This window comes from Hydra vulgaris, chromosome 07 (genome assembly GCF_038396675.1).
Source record: "Hydra vulgaris chromosome 07, alternate assembly HydraT2T_AEP".
In the NCBI taxonomy this organism is placed as follows: domain Eukaryota; kingdom Metazoa; phylum Cnidaria; class Hydrozoa; order Anthoathecata; family Hydridae; genus Hydra; species Hydra vulgaris.
In genome coordinates, this window is record NC_088926.1 from 15,760,414 (window position 1) to 15,766,991 (window position 6,578).

Here is a 6,578-nt window from a genome sequence, read left to right on the forward strand (position 1 = left end):
CGTTTAATTAATAAAATACTTTAACTGTATAGTAATCCAATTATAGTTCGATAATCCAGTCAATGTTGATAACAGTTCGATAATCCAGTCCGTATCCTAACGATAATGCTACAACTACTTATACTTCGTACACTTACAGCGTCTTTAGTTCGCTACAGTAGTTCCTTATTAGCTCAGTTACACGCAGAGTACTTCATAGAACTATTCACATTATCAACACTGAGTTCTGACAGCAGCTCGCTTATATAATTATTTAGAGCTTCCAGAATGTTCTACTAAGTTCTATAATCTTCTACAGTCTGTTACAGTCGTCTATATCACCGTGGTAACACAATGACGTCATCACATAACAATTCCAAGTATTTGCCGGCACACGGCCGTTTCGTTGCCATGGTAACGTGTGGCGTTATATTTATAAATTCATAACAAAATAATGAAATAAATAGAATTAAGCTGAGAATTAAGTTTAAGATTAAAACATCGGTCAAAAATGAATGTATAAAAATGGTAAATCAAATTTTTATTTTGGGGGTGACCTTTTTTTGTTGCAGAAAGCTATTTGGGCCTTTTTTCATGATTTTAGGTAAAAGTTCATCGATTTATGATACAGGAAACATTTTATTTGAAAAAAAATTAAAAAGTCATATCCCTAATATATATATATATATATATATATATATATATATATATATATATATATATATATATATATATATATATATATATATATATATATATATATATATATATATAATCTTGCCATGGCGCAGTGGTCAGAGTTCTAGCTCAAAACCAAGAAGCCCAACAAGTGAAATTGGTAAGAAAGAAGGTGTGAACTTCCTAGTCAAATGCTTTTTCGCGGTGCTCATTGATAAGACCGTTAGGACTTCTGGGAGTACCTTAATAATCACTATATATATATATATATATATATATATATATATATATATATATATATATATATATATATATATATATATATATATATATATATATATATATATATATATATATATATATATATATATATATATATATATATATATATATATATAAGTATAACAAGATAAGTATATAGAGCAAAATGTAAAGGAAAACTTTAATAAAAATAATAAAATAAAATATAAATTACAATATTAAATTATTATATTCTAATAGAAAACAACAAAATACTCAACTGCACCACCAATTTAATAAATGCTGGTGAATAAAACTTTATTATAAACGCAACAACTTGCTGAAATTAGTCTTTATTGGATAAGTAAACTCAAGACGATAAGATATAGAAGTATATATAAAATTATAAAAACAACAAAACCATACAAAGTTAAACGCCGTGTAGATTCCTAGATTGAATGTTGCTAACCAATCAAAAAATCAGAGTTTGAATAGCAGCGATGTCGAAAACAGTAAACGAAACCACTACGACGTCGAAAGTAAAAAATAACGTAGGGCGGGAAAAAATGAATAAATATACATACAGGCGTAGGCAAACATACATATATAAATCCACTTACATACATAAGCACACTTACATACCAATGGTTGTCAAAGTAATTAATTTACCAGTGCAGTAGAATAAGGATTACAAAAAAACCAACGTAAAAAATCTCTGAACCATATCTAGCTAGTCCAGCCATACTTTAAATTACCTATGATGGATTTGTAATTTTGTAATTTGTTATAGAATCTATATTCACTTCACTAAAAACAATTTATTATATCTAAACCAGTTTGGGTTTCAAAAAAATCTCTCAACTGAACATGCAATCATTGAATTAATTGATCAAATAATAATGGTTTTAAACAAAATTAATTTAACTTAGGACTTTTTATTTTATCAAAAGCATTTGATACAGTTAATCACTTCATCCTATTAGATAAACTAAAGCACTATAGTATAACTAATAAAACTTATAATTAAAAATGTTTCACTCTTGTTTTTAATTTATATAAATGATTTTTGCAATGCATCTTTAAAACTGAATTCATTCATGTTTGCTGATGATACAAATCTATTTCTTACTAACAATTATATTAAGAAATTATATGCAGACATGAATACTAAACTAAATAAAGAAAATAATCGGTTTAGGGCGAATAAACTCTCGCTTAACTCAGAGAAAACAAACTACAGATTATTCCATATAAAAACCCAAGAAGAAAACCTTTCTTTTAAGTTGCCTAACCATATCTTAAATAACAAATTAGTTAAAAAACGAGCCAGTATAAGATTCTTAGGAACTTTTGTTGATTAGAATTTATACTGGCTTCCTAAAATAACATATATTCAATCTAAGATCACCAATATAATTGGTATGATGTATCGAGTTCGTTAGTATATTAATAAACAAAGTCTCAAACTAATTAATTCATTACCTCATCAGTTAGACAAATATATCATGGGCAAGTACTCAACCATCATAACTTCAAAAAAACCTATAACGAACGATGTGAAAATGATGGATATTTTTGAAATAAATATCTATCAGCATTTAATTTTTTATGTATCGATTCAACAATAATCTCTCACCTGAAAACCATAACAAAAAGTTTGAAACAAATAGAAATAAAAAATGTTATCTAAAAGCAAATTTAAGTAACATACTTAAACTGCCTCAAAAAAATCATAAACTAAATCAAAAAATACATTTTTAAAGTTTGAGATTCTTTTGTGCTTGAATAACTCTGAAGTTATTTGATTCTATTTTTTTTAGCTTTTTATCTTTATTTGATTTACTGATCAGCGCAGCAGTTTTATGCCCATTAGAGTTATTAATATAATACGGATATTCTATTGACAGTATATATAGGGGCTCTATGAAAAAATTAACGATAACGTATCATCTTCTTTGAGCTCCTGTCTGTTTAATTCTTCATTTTAAAAAGATCATGGTAATAAGAAAAGTTTATATTTTATATTGTATATACAAAAATGGTGCTTATTGACAAGATTTTACTGTTTTCTTCGTTTTACAGACATATTTTTACTGTTTTCTTCGTTTTACGGACATATTATATATGTATGTTGAATATTTTTGTTAAACAGCAATATAAATGAAATTAAAAAAAAAAAAAATTGACACCTATACATAGGATTTATGTTATCTTCTGGTTTTAAAAACTTGCTCAGACATATTCGAGAAACAAACATCTTTTCCCGTGGAAACAGCAATTGCTTATATAACGTATTTTTGTTGCGTAAGTACACACACAAAATTATTATAATAATAACAATAATAATAGAGAAACATACCCTCACACACAAAAGAAGTATCATATATGCAGAAAATTTATAGGATGAGATCAGGCAAAGAAATATTTTTTTTCTTTTTCTTTGAGAAAAATCACCTATAACAAGAAAATAACTTTTTAAATTTAAACCTGGAAACATTGAAAGTGATTTAAATAACAAATTGATAAAAGTAAAGAGTATGCAACAGAATAAACGATGAATTAAAAAATAAAACAATTTTGCAAGAAGAAAATGTAATGAAAAATTATACTTTTGGTAGCGTTTTTGTTTTTAAGTTATTAAGCTGCTTCAAAAAGACATTTTGGTCTTATCACAGAGCACCACAGAGGAGCATTCGACTAGGACATCCATGCCTTATTACATACTCTCGAGTCCTTAATACAAGGGGGGTGGGGGTTAGAATTTTAGTACAGATCTAATAAACGGAGGAGGAGGGATTAACAAAAGGAGGAGGAGGGTGGGTAATTTTTTTTATGTTACAATATAAGTATTTTTTATAAAAAATTTCTGTTTATAAATCCAAACTAATATTTTTTACAAAACGCGCATAAAATTATTTAAACTTTGACGTGGCTTGCGCATTTTCTAACAGCTGTTTTATAATAATTTTAATGTTTATAATAGCTGTTTTCAGTGGCGGATCTAGGAATTTTGCCGCCCAGGGCAAATAGGGAAATTGCTCTCCTCCCCCCCCCCCGCCTTGCAAACAAAAAAGTTAATATTCCTTTAAAGTAAATAAGTGACACATGAATAAATGAATATACATTACACATTTATTATAACAATATATTTTGTAGCATACAGTCAATAAAGCACAGGTGTTTCAGCTAAAATTGTATTTTTCTTGATTTTATAGTTGCAAAATCCTGAAGGATATCACAGAAATCAATTTCAGAAGCAAATTTATTCAATAGATAAAAGTGCAAGGTTTGACAATCTTTCCTGTGACATTGTAGAACCAAAATACGATTTAATTAGTTTTAACTTACTGAAAGATCGTTCACATGATGCAACTGAGACTGGTAAAGTTATAAATATCTGTAAAGCAGTAGCTAAAGTCTTATATGATTCAAGTCCCAAAGATGAAATGTAGGTAAGGAGCCCTATTGGAAAGAAGTCCATTTTTTCTTGCAGATTAGTTCTTCTAAGAGCGACAATAACATCTTTAAGCCATCAAAAAGTTCATTGCCATTAAGATCATTAGAGTACCAAGAAGCAAGATCAAAACATTTCTTTTGAAGGTTTTTCATTTCTGCTTTATTAGTTTCCCAATTTGGTATGTTAATGACAGACTCAATGGAGCACAGAAAGCCAAATCGTTCATTTAAAACTCTTAACTGTGAAAATCGGTTAGAAACTTCAATACCAAGTTTGTCCAACATTTCTTTCATACATTGATCCATTTCTTGCTGAGCATTTAGACCTGCATCTGAAGCAGTTTCTCCTGAGATGACACGCCTTTTTCGAATTCTCCGTTCCAGGTTAATATCCCGTTTTATGCACATTTCCTCAGCTTTTGTAATGAATGAGGTGCATAATGCATTTCTCTAAATTTCAATTTTATCAGTCAAAGTTCCTAATTGAATTAAGGCTTGGTTGAAAGTAATTTCTTTACTTTGTAAGCACTTTTGAATTCGGTCAATTGAAGGAAGTATTTCAGACCAGAAGTACAAAAGAGCCACAAACTCAAACCTTTGAATGGCAGAAAGAATAAGTCCAGCATCACCTCGTTAGTCAAGCGTTTTTCCAGAAGAATCACGTAACATTTTCAATGCTGCCAACACCTCCTAAAGTTGAGTTGATATGAAGGTAACTGCAGCTGCTTTTAAACTCCATCTTTTATCTGAATAGCTTTTTACTGTTATTTTCACATATTGCTTCAAAACTTCCCATCTATGAGTTAACGATGAGAAAAAAACAAATAATTTTTCTAATGTGTTAAAAAAAGTAACAGCTTGACTATTTAAATGTGTAGCATGGACTCCAACCAAATTTAAAGAATAATTATTGCTTGGGACAAGTATTGCTAATGTATTCAAGTCTAATATTCGTTTTTGAACTCTAAAATTAGCTCCTGCCATAGTTGCTTGATTATCATAGGATTGGCCCCTGCAGGCTTGAAAATTCAATCCATTTAAATTAAGCTTTTTTGTTATTTCCATTGCAATCGCTTCAGCCGATTTACCATGAATTTGAATGAAGTCTAAAAAAGCTTCTTTTACTGTGACTTTGCCACTTTCAATATCAACATATCTAATAATTTGAGACATTTGTTCAACTTGTGATGAATCAGGAGTGGTATCAAAAATGATGCTGTAATACTTCGCTTTTTTTACATTAAATATTATAGATTTACGTACTTTTGAACCAAGCAGATTAAGTAGTTCATTTTGAATTCCATGAGAGAAATATGATAAAGAATCAGATTTTGAACTGACTGATTCTAAATGTTCTTTCATGAATGGGTTAAATTTAGCTAGAGACTTCATAAGAGCAAGGAAATTTCCAGAGTTTTCATCTGATTGTAGAGACTCATTATGACCTCTTAGTGCTAAATTTTGCTGGGCAAGCATTGGAATTGATCCAGTAACACGCTCTAAAACTTGCTTCCTTTTCTGAGCAGCTCTAGTGAATTGAATCTGAAGCTGTTCATCAATTAGCCCACACTTTTTTGAAGTCTCTTTCCAATTCTTTCAAATTTAAAAATGCCGAACGATGAGCGGAGTTTCCCTCATAACTTAGAATTCGTGGATTAAGCTTCATCCAGTGTGAAAATCCTTTTTCAAGATCAAAGTGCTTCTTGTAGATGAATTAGATTCTCGATTAAATAGGCAGCAGCAGAAACAAAATAAGGCATTTTTTGTATAAGAATAACATAACCATGTTCGTAAGACTTTTTGCTTATTGTGAAGTGTACGTGTAAACCATTTCTTAGACAATGCTCTCTTTTTTTCTTCATCAGTTGGGAAAGGGAAGTTTTGATTTTGCAATGTCTCTGTTCCAATTTGTACCATTGCATCTCAAAAAGATGAGGAAATTGTCATTGGCCACATTCCAATATCATGATGAGACTTGTTTTTTCTTAATTCTTTGACTTGATCATAATTATCTTTTTCTGTGTCTGCATGCAACTCTTGCAAAATTCCATTAGGTCACAATTCTTTTTCTTGTTCTATTTCTGAAATAATTTATGTAGAAACTGTGTCACTTGAATCTGAGATGCCAGTCAATACAGCAGAGGTTGATGAGTACTTGTAGAAGAAATTGGGTTTGAAGGAGTAACTTTGGTATTTGTTGAAGCAACTTCAAAATAAACAAATTA